The sequence below is a fragment of the Manis pentadactyla genome, chromosome 3 (assembly GCF_030020395.1).
Source record: "Manis pentadactyla isolate mManPen7 chromosome 3, mManPen7.hap1, whole genome shotgun sequence".
Taxonomy (NCBI): domain Eukaryota; kingdom Metazoa; phylum Chordata; class Mammalia; order Pholidota; family Manidae; genus Manis; species Manis pentadactyla.
Window position 1 is genome coordinate 40,857,165 of NC_080021.1, and position 19,029 is coordinate 40,876,193.

General features: G+C 35.2%; 1 protein-coding gene across 8 annotated transcripts in view; it reads right to left on the bottom strand.

Moving 5' to 3' along the window:
- Positions 1–19,029, bottom strand: part of VPS13B (vacuolar protein sorting 13 homolog B) — an 876,251-nt gene that overhangs the window by 483,902 nt on the left and 373,320 nt on the right. The gene's annotated exons all lie outside the window — the stretch shown is intronic.

The window sequence follows — 19,029 nt, forward strand, 5'->3', positions numbered from 1 at the left end:
TGTATACAAACATTACAAAAGTAGAATAACACAACCTCAGTGATCCTGGGAAGACTATATCCCTCCAGTCCCCAACACTCACAGCCTTGTCACTTAGATTCTGCCTTACAAATACCAGGGTTTATTCCTTCATGCCCTTTATCCCCATTTACATCAACCACAGGAGGAGCCCAAAATTCTAAGAATACCCATTACTATCCAAGATCCTCATACCAAAGAGATCTGTATAAACCCCCACCTGATGGCTTCCCTGATCCTCATTATCACTTCCAGTTTATTTTTGTACCTTCTCCCTAAAAAAGCATCACTGTGAATTTTATTACCCAACAGCACACCTATCACCCTTATTGCAATAATCTATCTGATCCAAAGGTCAGCACCCCAACCCCCTCTTTCTTTGAAGATTTTTAGCTTCAGGATCACTGTTACTTGCTATGCCAGAGACAATAATATTCATCATACAGTCCACCTGCTCCCCTATATTACTTAGACGGGAGCTAGAAAAAGCCATGAGATTAATTCTCACCAATAAAATAAGACCTAAAGTGAAATGGTGCTTCTAAGCTTCGGAGGCAATTAAAAGCAAGTGTGCTTTTCTTCTCTCTGTTTATCTGCTGGCTGAATGCAGAGAACCCAGAGGATTAGCTGTGTAACTAAAGGAAGGGTACCTGAGCCACTGCTTGGTAGAGAGTTAAGAAACTGAACACAACATTGCACATTCTTTGTACATATTGTGTCAAAACACCAAAGTGGTGTTATTTTTAGAGCCAATGGGTAACACTAACAGGACCTACTCAAGGAATCTGAAACAGTTGATCATTGCCCCCTTCTTGAAACACTCTCTTCTGGACACCACTGTGTCTATGTTTCATTACTACCTCACTGGCAGCTTTCTTGGTTTCTTGATACTTCTTCATTTTCCAGACCTTTAAATATTGGAATATCCAAAGATTCTGTTTTTGGACCATTTTTCTTCACTTTGATCATCTCACTCCATGTCATAGCTTTAAGTATCTTCTTCACAGTGCCAATTCCCAGGGAATAATAGTCTGGATCTGTTCTCCAAACTCCAGATTATTTATCCAACTGTCTATTCAACACCTCCATTTGGATATTTAATAGGAATTTCAAACTTAACATGGCCAAAGCAAAACTCTTGAGTCTCCCTCTGTCCCCACACCTTTCCTCTTACACTACTTCAAGTCTCAGTAAATAGCAAATTTACCTTTCCAGTAGCTCAGGTGAAAAAAACTGACCCACCCCCACAACACCACATGACACATACAGATAATTGACATGATTCTATTGGCTGTTTAAAAATATATCACTAATTTGGCCTTATGTCCTCTAGTGATACTACCCTGGTCCAAGTCATCCTGATCATTTTCCTCCCTATAGTCTTTTCTCAACACAGCACCCACAGTGATACTACTAAAATAGCGAAAACTGGTCACATCATACCTCTTATCAAAACCCTTCTATGGCATTCCCATTTTACTCGCTGTTAGTAGTCAGAGACCCTAGAATCCCTTACAGGATCTGTCTTCTCCACTGTCTTTTCTACTTCTCTTTCCACCTTTCTTCCCAGTGCCCTCTTTGCTCCAGCCAGGTTGCTATCCTTGCTGTTCCTTGAGAGCACAAATACTGGGAAAAATACTAGGTTCACCCCCCACCACCCTCTCAATACCACATTTCCACAAGTCTGTAAGAATCTCAGAAAGATTAGGGAATTTCAACAAAACTACATAAAGAAGGTGGTTTCTGAATCTTATAGTGCTATTCTTCAATTCTGTTGGTGTGGCTGGGAAAACACTTGAAACTGAGAAGAAGGAAAACTGGCCTCCTCCAAGACTTATGAGCTATGGAAAAGTTTCTTAGTTCAATTTAATAAGCATTACTGAGTGGCTTCTTGTACGAGGACCCAGGGAAACAAAGATATATAAGACTGGGGTCTTGCTTTTGAGCAGCTTCCATTTAAAAGAAGGAAATGGAAGGCAAGTAGTGATTCTGCAGCATCTTACTACACTGATGGACAGTGAATGTAATGGTGTTTGTAGGGGGGACTTGGTGATGGGGGGAGTCTAGTAACCACAATATTGCTCTTGTAATCGTATATTAATGATACCAAAAGAAAAAAAAACAAAAGAAGGAAATGGAAGGGTAATAAATAGACAGTCAAGACCTATTTAGGAGAATTTTATAATAACGCAGAAGTGCAATAATTGTAGAAGCACTGCATTTTAATAACCTTTCACTCCACGTATGTACAACTATAGATACCACATATGTATAGCTATGGAAAAGAGCTATTACTCATTCATAATCCTAATCATGATTTTAGTGTCACTAGAAATATACCTTTTGCACAGATAAGGAAAAAAAGTCAACTTTTACGTTCAAAAATAAACTCTCTAGTTTTTTCTCTACTTCCATGGTTACCAACCTGCTGAAAATCTTCAACACTATAAAGTAGACTAATCTTTCTGCAGTGTATCTTCAGTTCCATCCTAGACTCTTTCCATAGGGTACTATTGAAGAATGAATAACATCTTAGATGGAAAACCGAAGGTCCCTAACTGGTTTTTCAAAGCACTGTATAAGCCAGTCTTGCCTCTCTGAATCTGTTCAAACTTCTTCTCCACTATGTCCACTGAAATCTTCACTCCAGTCAATGTCTCCACCCTATTGTTCCCACCCAAGTTGACTGGCACTTCTTGATTATTGCAAAGCCTATCTATTTAAGAACGTTCCTCAAGTTGTACTTCTTCAATGAAACTATTTCTAATTCCTAAAGTCTATATAGTAATGGCTCCTATCCCTAAATTTTCCTCAGTTCTACAAAGAATACCACATTGCATATTACTTTTTCTTTCTAGTTAAAACCTAAAGTTCTTATCATTTAGTGAAGACCTAATAGCAATCCTCCTTAGAGTTTTCTATATAGTAGAAGAAGACGGAATACTTCCAAACTCATTCTATGAGACCAGGATCACTCTAATACCAAAATGAGACAAAGACACCACACACACATACAAAAAAAAATACAGACCAATAGCCCTCATGAACATAGATGCAAAAATACTCAACAAAATATTAGCAAATGAAATTCAAAAATACATCAAGAAGATCACCCATCACGATCAAGTAGGATTTACTCCAGGGATGCAAGGACGGTACAACAGTAGAAAATCCATCAACATCATCCACCACATCAACAAAAAGAAGGACAAAAACTACATGATCATCTCCAAAGATGCTGGAAAAGCATTCGACAAAATTCAACATCCATTCATGATAAAAACTCTCAACAAAATGGGTATAGAGGGCAAGTACCTCAACATAATAAGGGCCATATATGATAAATCCACAGCAAACATTAGACTTAACAATGAGAAGCTGAAAGCTTTTCCTTTAAGATTGAGAACAAGACAAGGACGCCCACTTTCCCCACTTCTATTCAACATAGTACTGGAGGTGCTAGCCACGGCAATCAGACAACACAAAGAAATAAAAGGCATTCAGATTGGCAAGGAAGAAGTTAAACTGTCCCTGTTTGCAGATGACATGATATTGTACATAAAAAACCCTAAAGAATCCACTCCAAAACTACTAGATCTAATATCTGAATTCAGCAAAGTTGCAGGATACAAAATTAATACACAGAAATCTGTGGCATTCCTATACACTAATGATAAACTAGCAGAAAGAGAAATCAGGAAAACAATTCCATTCACAGTTGCATCAAAAAGAATAAAATACCTAGGAATAAACCTAATTAAGGAAGTGAAAGACCTATACTCTGAAAACTACAGACACTGATGAGAGAAATTAAAGAAGATGCCAATAAATGGAAACACATCTGTGCTCATGGATAGGAAGAATTAATATTGTCAAGATGGTTATCCTGCCTAAAGCAATCTACAGATTCAATGAAATTCCTATCAAAATACCAACAGCTTTCTTCAATGAACTAGAGCAAATTGTTCTAAAATTCATATGGAACCACAAAAGACCCCGAATAGCCAAAGCAATCCTGCAAAGGAAGAATAAAGCTGGGGGGATTATGCTCCCCAACTTCAAGCTCTACTACAAAGCCAGAGTTATCAAGACAATTTGGTACTGGCACAAGAACAGAACTGTAGACCAATGGAACAGACTAGAGAGCCCAGATATAAACCCAAGCATATATGGTCAATTAATATACAATAAAGAAGCCATGGACATACAATGGGGAAATGACAGCCTCTTCAACAACTGGTGGAGAGCTACATGCAAGAGAATGAAAGTGGATTATTGTCTAACCCCATACACAAAAGTAAACTCCAAATGGATCAAAGCCCTGTTTGTAAGTCATGAAACCATAAAACTCATAGAAAACAACATAGGCAAAAATCTCCTGAATATAAGCATGAGCAATTTCTTCCTGAACGCATCTCCTCGAGCAAGGGAAACAAAAGCAAAAATGAACACAGGGGACTACATCAAACTAAAAACTTTCTGTACAGCAAAGGACACCATCAACAGAACAAAAAGGCATCCTACAGTATGAGAGAATATATTTGTAAATGACATATCCTACAATGGATTAACATCCAAAATATATAAAGAACTCACACACCTCAACATCCAAAAAGTAAATAACCTGATTAACAAATGGGCAGAGGATATGAAGAGACAATTGTCCAAAGAAGAAATTCAGATGGCCAATAGACACATGAAAAGATGCTCCACATCAGTAATCATCAGGGAAATGCAAATTAAAACCACAATAACATAATCACCTCACACCAGTAAGGACGGCCAGCATCGTAAAGACTAAGAACAACAAATGCTGGTGAGGATGCGGAGAAAGGGGAACCCTCCTACATTGCTGGTGGGAATGTAAACTAGTTCAACCATTGTGGAAAGCAATAAGGAGGTGCCTCAAAAAACTAAAAATAGAAGTACCATTTGACCCGGGAATCCCATTCCTTGGAATTTACCCAAAGAATACAATTTCTCAGACTCAAAAATACATATGCACCCCTATGTTTACTGCAGCACTATTTACAATAGCCAAGATATAGAAGCAACCTAAGTGTCCATCAGTAGATGAATGGATAAAGAAGAGGTGCTACATATACACAATGGAATACTATTCAGCCATAAGAAAGAAACAAATCCTACCATTTGCAACAACATGGATGGAGCTGGAGAATATTATGCTCAGTGAAATAAGCCAGGTGGAGAAAGACAAGTGCCCAATAATTTCCCTCATTTGTGGAGTATAACAACGAAGCAAAACTGAAGGAAAAAAATAGCAGCAGACTCACAGACTCCAAGAAGGGACTAGTGGTTACTAAAGGAAAGGGTTGTGGGAGGGCAGGTCGGGAGGGAGCGAGAAGGGGACTGAGGGGTATTACGTGTGGTACACATGGTGTGGGGGTCACAGGGAAAACAGTGTAGCAAAGAGAAGGTAAACAGTGAATATGTGCCATCTTACTACACTGATGGATAGTGACTGCATTAGGGTATGGGTGGGGACTTGATAATATGGGTAAATATAGTAACCACATTGTTTTTTTCATGTGAAACCTTCATAAGAGTGCATATCAATAATACCTTTATAAAAAATTTTTGAAGAAAATAAATAAAATAAAACATAAAGTTCATGAGAACAGGAGACATATCATTTACTGCTTTCAATTTCCCAAAGTTGTTAGCACAGAGTTAAATACACTGCACAAACTCAAGGTTATACTTACTGATTATCTGACTGAAGATAAATCTAACCTCAATATCTTCTGCTGTACTTGGACTATTCTTATAGAATTCAACATTTTAAAATATACCTAAATTTCTAATGTACTGTGAATACCATAAGATTATGTGCACAATTTAAAATGTACTGCAAGCTGCTAACTTCTCCCAAATATTTGATAAATATCCCTGGGAATTTTAGGAAGAGACATGCAAAGTTACAGGACATTAATTTAAATAAATTAAAGAAAGGGGGACAAAAAGTTTAAGGTATATGATATTTATGTTCCTAAATTTTAAAAGTGAGAGAAAAGGTTTTATTCACTCACACAATTATTTACTACATATCTGCTCAATGCCAGACATAGTTGTTAGATTCTAGGAAAGGAACACAAAAATGAACAAGTCTGGAGGAAAGAGCAGTCTCTCCAATAAATGGAGTTGGGAAAACTGGGCAGCCATATCCAAAAGAATTAAACTAGACCTCCATCTTACACCATATACAAAAAAACAACTCAAAATGGATTAAAAACTTCAATGTAAGAACTGAAACCATAAAACTCCTAAAAGAAAGCAAAGGCAGTAAACTCTTTGGCACTGGTCTTGGTAATGATGTTTTTAAATCTGAAACTAAAAGCAAAGGCAACAAAAGCAAAAATAAACAAGTGCGAAACTAAAAAGCTTACACACAGCAAAAGAAACCATCAAGAAAATGAAAAGATAAAATACTGAATGGGAGAAAATATTTGCAAGTCATATATCTGATAAGGGGTTAATATCCAAAATATATAAAAGAATTCATATATGTTAATAGAAAAGTTACACAATCTGATTAAAAATAGACAGAGGAACTGAGTAGACATTTTTCTAAAAAAGGCATACAGATGGCCAATAGACACACAAAAAGAAGCTCAACGTCAATAATCATTAGAAAATGAAAATCAAATCCACAGTGACATAGCACCTCACACCTGTCAGAATGGCATAAAAGAGACGAGATATCAAGTGTTGGTAAGGATGTACAGGAAAGGGAACTTTTGTGCACTCTTGGGAAGATCATAAACTGGTACAGCCACTATGAAAACAGTATGGACGTTCCTCAAAAAATTAAAAATAGAGCTACCATATGATCCAGGAATTCCACTTCTGTCTATCTAAAGACAATAGAATACTTGTCATCTGCATCCCCATGTTCACTGCAGCACTACTTACAATAACCAAGACAGAGAAACAATCTGAGTGTTGTTTCCACTGATGGATAAAGAAAATGTGATACATATATATATATGTAAACAAACATGTACACATACACACACAGAGGCACCATGGAATATTTTTCAGTCATTAAAAAAAAGAAGGAAATCTTGTGGATGGACACAGAGGGCATTATGTAAGTGAAATAAGTCAGAAAGACAAACAACATATAATCTCACTTACATGTAGAATCTAAAAGCAAAAGAAAACAATAACAGAAAAAAAAGAAACAAGCCTATAGAGAACAGGTTGGTGTTGCCAGAGGAGGGAGGTGCATCAGGATAGACGGGTTAAGGGGTTCTAAAAGTACAAACTTCCAGTTATAAAATAAGTTAGGGTGTGTAATATATAATACGGTAACTACAGTTAATAATACTACAGTGCATATTTGGAAATTGCTAAAAGAGTAAATCTTAAAAGTTCTCATAACAGGAAAAAATATTTTTGGTAATATGCATGGTGATGGTTATTAACTAGATTTACTGTGGTGATTTCACAATTTATCAAATATCAAATCATTATGTTGCATACCTGAAACACATATAATGTTGTATGTCCCTCTATCTCAATTAAAAACAAGGAAGTCAGATATGGGCCTTGACATATATTCTAGACAAAGAGACATTTTAAAAAAAAGAATGGAAAACTTAATAGGTGTTCTGATGACAGAAAACAGGTGCTAAGGTAAGGAATCTGCTAAGTGTGGCACAGACCTATTTTAGAAAGACTGAATAGGGAAGGTTTCTTTACGGAATGGATAACATTTAAACTAAGACTTGGAGTATGAAAAGTACATAGTATGAAAAGAGTAATGGAAACAGTGGAAGCAGCATATGCAAAAGATCCCAGGCATGAAAAAGCATGGCAGGTTTGAAGAAATGAAAGAGGATCAGTGTAAGGAAAAATGACAAAACAATGGAAAGACTTGACAGAGGCTAAGTTAGGTCAAACTTTGTAGGGAATGGTAAGGAGTTTGGATTTTATCTTAAGTGCAAAAAGAAGTCACTAAAGTGTTTTAAACAGGGAATAAAATGATCCAATTTAGATTTTTAATGAGATGATTCTTGCTGTCATCTGGATAATGGATTAGGGTAACTGAGATCAGATGATGAGATAATTTGGAAATGACATAACTGAGACTGGTTAGGACCAGTTATTACATTACTCTGTATAAGAAATTATATGACTCTGACTAGAGATGCTGCCTACAAACACTGAATGGACAAGAAAAGGAGACAGTAAGTATGAATCCTAAGGTTTCAGACTTGAGCAATACAGTCAGTGGTGGGGAGTGAGGGGGAAGGTATGTTGTCACATAGATTTCACATGTTAGGCTTGAGTTGCCTGAAGATACCTAACAGAGATGTAGGCAGCTAGATATATGACACCTTGAGGAAAAAAAAAAAAAGAAGAAGAAGAAGAAAGGAAGGAAGGAAGGGAGGGAGGGAGGAAAACACTGTTAATTAAAAAGTCATTAAAAAATTATTAATAAGCAAGTCAGTGAAGACAGACATAAAATAGATCATCAGTGTGAAGTAAATATTATATAGGCATGAATGGAAATACCAGGTTTTAAGGCAACTCGAAGATGATTAAGATCAAGCAGAAAAAACACAAAAATAAAACTACACTGCATGGTCATGAGCTAGTACATAAAAATAAGCTTCATCTTGGTATATGCTCAGTGAAATAAGCCAGGCAGAGAAAGACAAGTACCAAATGATTTCACTCATCTGTGGAGCATAAGAACAAAGCAAAAACTGAAGGAAGAAAACAGCAGCAGACTCCAAGAAGGGACTAGCAGTTACGAAAGGGGAGGTGGGGGTGGAGGGAGAAGGGGATTAAGGGACACTATGATTAACACACATAATGTAGGGGTGGAGGACGGGGAAGGCAGTATAGCACAGAGAAGACAAGTAGTGACTCTGTGGCATCTTACTGTGCTGACGGACAGTGACTGTAATGGGGTATGTGGTGGGGACTCGATAATAGTAGTAACCACAATGTTGCTCATGCGAAACTTGAGCATAAGATTGTATATTAATGATACCTTAATAAAAAGAAAAAAGAAAAAAAAAGCTCCATCTTGCTTGAAACATGTAACTTTCCTTTTAAAATGTAAACATATCAAAAAACGTGATCTTTACTTTGTATCTGAATTGTTTTTTATCATTTTATAGAACTCATCACATATTTTTGAGTCTTCTAATGAGACACAAGTGTGTGAGACATGGTTGCTTATACTTATTGCCATTTTATAAATGGAGAAAATGCAGGTATATGAAGTCAGCTTGACATGGGAGTGGGGATAGGATCAAAACCTAGGCTTTTTGGTTTCTAGTCTACTGGTTTTTCTACCATACCTTCCTAACTTGATCTATATTTTACACTGATCATTTTTTTTTAGCAACTTTATTTGGCATATAAATTTAACCAATTTGAAAAAACAAGTGCTCTTTACATAGTAATAGTATTTTTTAATTTCTAGAGTTTAGATAATATGTAAAGCTTTAAGCAAACTTGACTTAAAACTGAAATAATGCCTCAGACTTTTCATCAAAATACAAACTATATTTGATATTATCACTCCTGAAAGCCCCTTGGGAAATAATGGCTTTTGGATTCTGCAAGTCAGCGTGACATGGCATGCAAAATTGCATCTCATGCTGAGCCAACCAGGAAAATATATGTCATCACTATGTGACATTCAGAATTTCATCTGGAAACTATAACCTTGTTCTGACTGCTAAAAAGAGGAAAAAAGACTGCATATAAAATAATTTGGTTGAATTTTTCTGAATTCTTGCCAGTCGTGTAAAAACTACTTCCAAAGAAGAACTCTATTCAAAAACCTTTCAATGTACTTATTAACATCACAATGTTTTCTCAAAGAACTTAAAAATTAACTGACATTTTAAATCATGCTATGATAACTCAGACTGGTGAATAACTAGAAGAAAATTCTTTATAATGAAACAAATTGCAAAATTAAAAAATTGTGCAAAGCAGAACTGTATTGTTCAAAATTGTATACAACAAAAACACCTAATTCCTTTCCCCCAAATGAATAAATTACAGGTTAAAAAACAAAAGCCTATTGTAAAGTCTGCAAAGTTGTGAAGTCCTAAGCATTCCGTATCTTTCTAGATTGTTTTTCCCTCCACCTAGTTCATGCATGCAATACTTTCATAACCTATTTACCTTATTATTCTCAAAATAGAAAGGTGTGAATGTAATAAACAACATTTTGTGTTTTAAACCTGCTGTGACTAATTGTAAAATGAAAAATTAGTAGACATAAATCAGAATTGCTGACTGATTCTCACCAATTATCCCCAGGAGCCATGTTTCTGCTGTTATCTGGTTCCACACCTCATGGCCCTGAACATCGAGGTGGATATATGACCTCACCTGGGCTGCCACTAGCCCAATCACAGTACCTCACCCCACCGGCAACAGTGACTGACCAAGATGTGCACACAGTCCAAGACAGGCCAAACAAAACCCTCCTCCTCAGACCAGATCTCTTTCTCTTTTATCATACAGAGTTAAGTATGTGAGTCCAGAGGTACCACAGACATATATACCAATAAATTAAGAAACCTGTATTCTGTAAGAGAAAGTTAAGCCAACAGGAAAAGACTGAGTCCTGATGGTGTGGAGTTTCTGATTCTAAGTCACTCCAAAGAAAAGATGTATGTTGGCTTTCTTACCATTTTGGTTATAGAATCAATAAACATACCCCTTTCTTTTTAAAATCATTTGAATATAGTTTCTGTCTCTTGAAATCAGAGTACTTTCTAATTTAGAAATGTGTCTTCCACAGCAAAGTAATCACCCATCAGTTAAGGGAAAACCCAGGCAATGTTACTAGTTGTACCTGCCCCTCCCTCACAATGTCGTTACACAGCCTGCACAACATGCCCCAAAATGTTTTAAGCTCATCACGGGGTTTACTGCACCAATTCCCAGGTTTACTTCCTAAAGAACTACTCAACTTCACTGCCTACCTAGTTTACATGGTTCTCATGCCTCCCACTATAATATTCACTGGTCATTACCCCAATGACTCTATGCCTATGTCTGTGTATCTGGAGATAATATTGATTTTTTTACTCCCCTCTCTATTCTCTATCCCCAGAAATTTCTTGAACTACATTAGCCAATACTTTTCTCACTTTAACCTGGCTCCTTGGCACCCTCGTACCTGGGCCCTATATAGGAGACTTTCCCTAGGTAACCCTAAAGTTTCAGATAACATCCCAATATAGCAGTGCCCTTCAGAAATGTAGTACACAAAACACAAGACCAGCCACTGAGCTGCTGGGACAAATGTGAATAATATCTATTCATATTTACTTCTATCTAAAAATGAGAAAGACAGAGTTTGTTAATATTTAGTAAAATAGAATGACTTGATGCTCTTCTCCATGACATAAGGCCACATATAACACTATGCTAAGTGTACTGAAGGAAGAGTAGATTCAATAACAAGAAGAAACTGGCAAGAGCCCTTCACTCACTTATTTTCAGTTAACTGTGGCATATTAAATTTACATATACACAGTTAATCAGATTTACAAATTCTGTTATCTGTTTTAGCTAAATTAGTCCTCACAATTTGGATATACACTTGTCAAAGGTACTTGTAAAAACAAGCATCCATATACATGGATTAAAGAAACCACTAATTTGTTTAAAAGGAAAAAACGACCCCTTTCCATTAATTTGGAACAATACGTTACTGATACAAAAAGGTAGAAATATACTAGCATTATGTCAACGAAGACCTTTGCAAAACAGATGGGACTGAAAAAAAAGTAAGTGTCCTGGGAGTGTCAATGATGCTCTTTTTCCTCTTGTATCTAAGTATCTCAGTGAAGTGGCATTTCAATTATGTCAGCCACTAAAACCAACCACTGAAATAAACTGAATTAAGAACTAAACCTTTAAGTTATTTGAACAAAGTATTAAACTTTATTTTTAAAAATGAAGCACATGAGTGGGTGGGTGGATAAGGAATGTGAGTGGAATAAAGGGGCACAAAAATTCTCAATCATAATGTAGATTGTCACAGGAATAGTAGTACAGTATGGAGAATATAGCCAATGATTCTGTAACATCTTTCTATGTTGACAGATAGTAGCTGCATTAGTGGGGGTGGGGATTTAATAATATGGGTAACTTGAACCACTGTGTTGTATACTTGAAATTAATATAGAATGTATATCAACTAAAAAATAAAATATTAAAATAACTTGCTGTCTCCAAAGACCTTTCAAATGTCATCCCATGTGCAAATAAAAGTAAAAATTAAAAAAACAAATGAAGTACATTATTCTCAATGAAATACTGATATATCATAAGTTCTATCAGATAAGATTTAAATTTTAATAAAATTATCTTTCATGCTTTATATGATACACATAGTTAATACATAAATCAATAAATTATATACTACAGATGCTTGCTGAAAATTTTTTACTAATAGGAATGCACTAGGAAAACGTTTGAGGGCTACTACTCTAAACAACTATTTTCATAGAGTTTTGTGTGCCTCTTGGGAAAATCGAAGTTCCATGGCCAAGATCCTTACCTGATACCTGTTGTGTGTGTGCAGTGAGGTAATACTTAGCCTACTGCACAGGTGCATGTTTCCATACCTGCTGGAAATAATACATTACTGCTGGTATTGTTATAAAGAGTTCCCCGGATGCCAAAAGCAGATCCTACAAAAGTAAGTGAGAGGAAAGCAGGAGAGGAGAGGCAGTGCCTGGAGCAGAGGCTGAGCTAGGGGAGCAGAGACTGAGACGGGCTTGCTGCATGCAGAGGCGAACATGATTCTAGTGCTTGACCTTCCAGCCTGAGAATAAAGCTTGATTACGAGCCCCTTTTTACCCCCAACTTTCTGTTGTCATTTTTCGGTCTCAACAAATCCATAGTGAACTTGCACAGGGCTGAAACCCTCAGGTGAAACGGTCTTCACTGGTTTCAATTCATTCTCTCTTATTACTTGGTAATGGTTTTAACAAAATGTGAGCCTAACTCAACGGTGTTCAAGAAAACCAGAAACAGCGGTTTTGTTTGTTTTTTCTCCTTTGTTTTGCTTTCATCCAGGCTTGGGTTAGGACGATGAAATGGGAAAGGAGTGAGACAGTGACAACAGTAAATCAAAGTAAATAACTATAATAGAATATAGAATTTAAAGGTAATGTCTCAAAATTAAAATAATTTGCCTTCTAAAGCCATCTCCTCTGACTAAATTCAGTGGAGACTATATTCTACTTTCAAAGTAAAAGTGAGAGGAAGATTTGAATATAATAAAAGAAACCATACATAAATAAATATGCTCTGTGGTCCTAGAAAAAGAAAAAAATGAGTCAAGGAAGAGAAAGAGAAATTAAATATGAAATAATAACTGGTCTAATTCTCAAGAACATATTCTTGGAATTAATCCACAAACATTAACTGTAAGACATTTTATTGGACACACTAAAAGACACACCAAATTTATACATCACATTTATTTTCCTTCAGGACTCTTCAGATGAACATCAGCATCACAAGAAACCTGAGCACGCGCCCGAGCGACCATGTGGCGCGAGCTCAGACGCAGCTGCAGAAGATGCTCATCAAACGATCAAGGAATATTTCATAAAACAAATGCAGTGCTTAAAAAAACCAACTGATCTACTACTACAACCATTAAGACTGGACTGATACATCGAATGATCATCTGGCACATTTTGAAATCTTAACTTCCTTAAATTAGGAAGTTAAGCTTAGAATGTTTTATGATTGTAAATTATGCACATTGCCCAAAACAGTGTAGAAGCAACTTATAATTTGAATACTAAGTACCATTTTTAAGCTCTGCAGACTGCTAATACTTTTTCCTATAAATTAAGGTTTAGAGATAAAAATAATTTTTATTACAAAGTACAAAAGGGAAAAAGCAATTTAGTGTATTTATATTTTCATTAAGTTCTCTGATTACTTTCTGAATGATATTTTCAAGTCTTTTCTAAGATGTACTTCATTAGATATACTTCATTTTATTTTGAACCTTTTTATATTCCCAAAGGGGAAAATATTTTCTAAGCATTTTGTTCCTAAGAGAATAAATCAATCACGTATTATGCATTACTGTCTACTCTCATACTTTAATATTTTCCAATGAAATTAAATATCTAATCACAAAAGAATGGAATTATATGCTAAAATACATGACTAAAGAGAGCAACTTCTTATGCAAATCCACAAAAAGCTTATTTCTTCTACATTAATATTAATTCCACACTGTAATTAGGAACATGTCTTCTCAACATTCATCATTCAAACATAATCAAATTAAGGATGGCTTACATATTTTTATATGAATAACTATGTTGGTGGGACCCATTTAACTTATAATCTACAACTCTTAAAAATTAGAATCAAAATACACCAGTGCCTTTAGGAGCAACTATTACTAGCAAAAATTATCTCCCTACTTATAACCATCCTACAAGTTATACTGCCTGCGGATAGAATGATTTTTTTTATAAAGATCTGAAAGAATTTCAAACTTGGAATAACATATTAAACTATATATTTTTAAAAACTGAATATAAGGTGTAATGTCATGTCTTGTTTTCTTAGAAGGAACATACCCTTGTATGTGAAAAACAAGAGGCTTGTCTTGTGAAAAAATTACACATTTCCCAATCTCTTACATTCTCTGAAACAATGCAAGGAAGACAATATGTATCTTATATAAATACTTGTTTGTGGGGAGAAAATTAACTAAATTAACATACTCTTACCTTTTTATTTCTGGCTCAAAGAAGCAGCAATTCTGTTAAATCCTACATCTGTTTATAAGATTGTATATTCTTCATCTCTGGTCTCTCTTTAGAAATTACTCCCAACTTTACTGTATCCCCAATTTTTTCTTCTCTCCTCTTTACCTCTCTATAGCTATAGACATAATAGTGTCTGGATAGTCAAAATTTCTTGAAAGAATGGTTAACATAGGTTTTCTCTGCATTCATTTCTCAATAAATTTGCTCAATTCCCATTCATTTCCAAAACACTAAAGCTCCTCCAGCCAACTGACATTTCTTGGCCTCGTTGTTCTTGATAACTCTACAGCACGTAACTAATTACTCACTTATCTGGAAACTCCCTTCAATTGTGTTTTATATGTATATATATATATGTATGTTCCTTTGTTGCCTGATTCTCAGAAATGATGCTTCTCAATCTTCTCCAGGGGCTCCTAGTCCTCACTCCTTAATGAAAACACAGCTCCAAATTTAATTTTGGGCTTTCTTCTCACCTTGCTGTGTATGGTCTCCCTGAGAGATCATGTTGTAGGTAAAATTGTAGTATTTCCAGAATCTCTCGCCTGGCCCCAGTGCATTTCCGTATCAATAGGTGATTACAAAAGGTGTGGGAGCAAGTGCACACTGGGACTGTAGAAGTTTGGTCTGGTATTTTTAGCAGCCGGGTCATGAGAGGCACAGACAAGAAGAAGTAGACCACTGCTTGTAGGCAATAAATGGGTTCCTTCCCACTTTATTTCTCCCTTTGCCTGATTTCAGTTTCAAAGGCTATTTGCCCCGGGCTGGGAACATATTTTCCCCCAAGAGTTGCACATGTATTCTCAGCCAAATTTTTTGATATTTTCAGCCAAATTTAACTCAATCTTAAATATCATAGCTATATTATTAAGCTCCTGTTTAATATAAAAATAATGTTATTTTGCAATTAGTTCAGAAAAAAATGTGATTAGAAATATCCTACATAATAACCTAAGTTCATTGTCAAAAGAAAGATTCTGAAACCCTTCAGTATCTGTAATGTATTATCTGTGCTATTCTAAATTTCAGAATTATCCCTATTTAATTCTCTTTGAAAACTAAGTAAGATAGAATTTCCATATGACTGACAAAAAATGGAACATCTGAAACATCATCAATTTGTTATTTTGCTAGAAGCATCAATGACCCTGGGATATATATGAGGATATATCAGGGAAGAAAATATATGCCAATAGTGTTTCACTTTTCAGTCTCATACAGGAACTTAACTGCACCATTGAAGTTATTAATCTACTAATTAAAGTTATTCAATTGAAGGTATTAAATCTACCAATTAAAGAGAGGCAGAACCTTCCATATCATCACAAAGGTTAGGTGTTTCCCAGTATATGCATGTTGGTAGCTCTGATGCAAAATTCTTTACTATCTTAGTCCTATGAGACTGGGCTGAAAATGTAGAGTGATTCTTTGACAAAGAAAAAAAATCCACTCTGAAGTTGGTTGGTTATACATTACATATTAGAGAGAGGATAGCAGTTGCAGAGACCTGGTTTTTAGACCTGGTTATGACAGTAAGGAATGAAAGAAGGCAACTAATAATCACAGAATGACTACTATAATCTGGAGTTTTCATTAAAAACAAGTCTCATTAACTTTGGATAAGTTGCTTGGCCTCTTTATGATTCAATCTCCTTTAATATAAAGTAAAAGGGCTCTATTAGATAACTCATTTATAGTTATATATATAATCTTATATGTTTTTTCTTAAGATATCCACAAGTCTCACTCCCTCATCTGCCTCAATTATCTGGTCAAATACAAACTTTTAGTGAGGCCTACCCTACCCTGACTACTCTAATTATCATTCCATAGTTCAATAAAACTCTATAATTTTTCCCCTTTGTTTTTTTTGTAATTCATTTTGGCATGTTTCTATCACTGAGTCAAGTTTATTGACTTCTGCAATGTCTGCTCTACTGCTAATTCCACTCAGTGAGTTTCTCATTTCAGATATTATATTTTTCATCTCTAGAGTTAGGCTTGGTTCTTTCTATATCTTTCATTTCTCTTCAAAATGTATTCATCTTTCCTTTCCTTTAATACCTGAACATATAGTTATAATACCTGTTTTAATACAGAAGTATTTAATATACATGTTAATTTCATCATCTATGGCATTTCTCAGTTTATTTCTATTACCTAGTTTTTCTCCGGGTCAAAGTTTCCTGTTTCCTTGCATCTCTTAGTTTTTGACTGAATGCTTGACATGTGATTTTTAAGTTGTTGACATGTCTGGATCTTACTGTATTCCTCTTAACACTGATGGCCTTCATTTTGTCAGCAGTTAACTTACTGTTTTAGTTCCTTCAAAGGCTCTTTTTTAAGCTTTTTAAGGTGGATAGCCTTTACTTTATGGATAGTTTAGCTCCACTACTGAGGCACGGCCTTTCTGGGGTGTCTACTGAATGTCCTGAATGATCAATGGAAATTGTATACTATGGATAATAGGAGCGTGAATATGTCGTCCAGCCCTGTGTGAGCCCTGGGAATCATTCAGGTCACAGCTCCTTGGTCATCCTTTGCCAAACTTTGTGGAGTCTCATCCTGTGTACGCACATCTTACTATTCAGCAAATACTCAAAGAGAACTCTACTGCTGATTTCTGGAGCTCTTTTATTGCACAGCTTTTTCTCCCTAGAACTTTATCCCATTATTTCTAGTCATCTCTGCTTCGTTATACTTCAATACGTCTACCTCCCCAAACTTCAACTCAGCAAGAGAGTGGAGCTCAGCTTCATATAACCCATCATGCTCTGTAGCCTGGAATATGCCTTCAGGCAGAAAGCCAGGGTGATGCTAGGGCTAAACTTATTTTTCTTCCACATATTTTGACCAATTTATTAGTTATTTATAGTCGGAATATAAATCTAGTCCATCATGGTTAGAAGCTAAAGTTTTAAACTTACAATTTTTAATATTATCTACTGAAATTTATATCATTAATTTTCACTTAATTTATTATTATCTCAGTAGCATTTGAGGAGTCAAATTAAAAACCTTCTATTATTTTAACTGTGTACTCACTATAATGCCTTAGACTTGAGAATATATAAGTGTAAGAAAAAATGGCTAGTGTTTTTAAAGAATTATCTACCATTTATTTAGTATCCTCCTTTTCTAAAGTTTTCATTTCCATTGCAGACATTTTCGTCGAGTTCCAAATTAATTTTCGTAACATTCCCAAAACAGTGTAAACAGATGTCATCATAGCTTTTAAAGGTTTCCTTGTTTTGAAGGATAAACAGATTGTCTAGAAGATTATTTAGAATTTTGTGATAATATATTATCTTCATGTGAAACATGTTTTTATTCTGGCTTGGCCTGCCTTATGTGCCTATGTACCACTGAAACAGTGCTGTTCGGCTGTCAACACGTTTCCAGCCATCAAGCACATGTTTCCCCTACAGCCAGCTACTTAACATTGGTTAATTGAGACTGGGAGAGGAAGATGTCTGCTTCTTGTTGAATAATTAAAAAGCAAAATCAAGCCCAGTGCAATATCACCAAGCCTTGGTATTCATGTGCCAAAAATATTACATAACTTGTTGGGAATGAACTTAAGACCAACATTGGGCTTTAAGTTGAGAATGTAAAAATAAAAAAATTATTTTAACAAAAATTTAGGCATTTATTATTTCTCTACTGTAAAATTCAGTTAAAAAGTAAACTGTGCATTTCACAACAATGTAAATGTACATAACACTACTAAACTGCATGCTTAAAAAAGTTAAAATGGTAAAACAAAAACAGAAAAGCACTTTATCAAATTCATTACAGTTTATAGTACAATGTAAATAATAAAACAGTGATAACTACCTTTAAAAGTAGGTACAAATTCAAATGACTCATAAAACACTTCTTAAATTAAAATCAAAATAGGAACTGCAAACTCTAATTAAAAATAATTAATTTTTTGAAACTTAATTCTAAGTAAAGAAAATAGCACAGAGCATTCTCAAGAAAACAGAGTACTACTACCAAGTAAAAAATAAAAATGGAGGTACATCTAAGGAGGAAGACATGTAAATCATAAAGAATAAATGTTATACGCAAGTTTTTTTACCTTCTATAAATGCTCACACTCCCAAAACAAGTCAGGTATGGTCATTAACTGAGAATGTTAACTGTTAAGCTAGGTTGAGTATAAATCTATATTTGGTGAAATAATGAT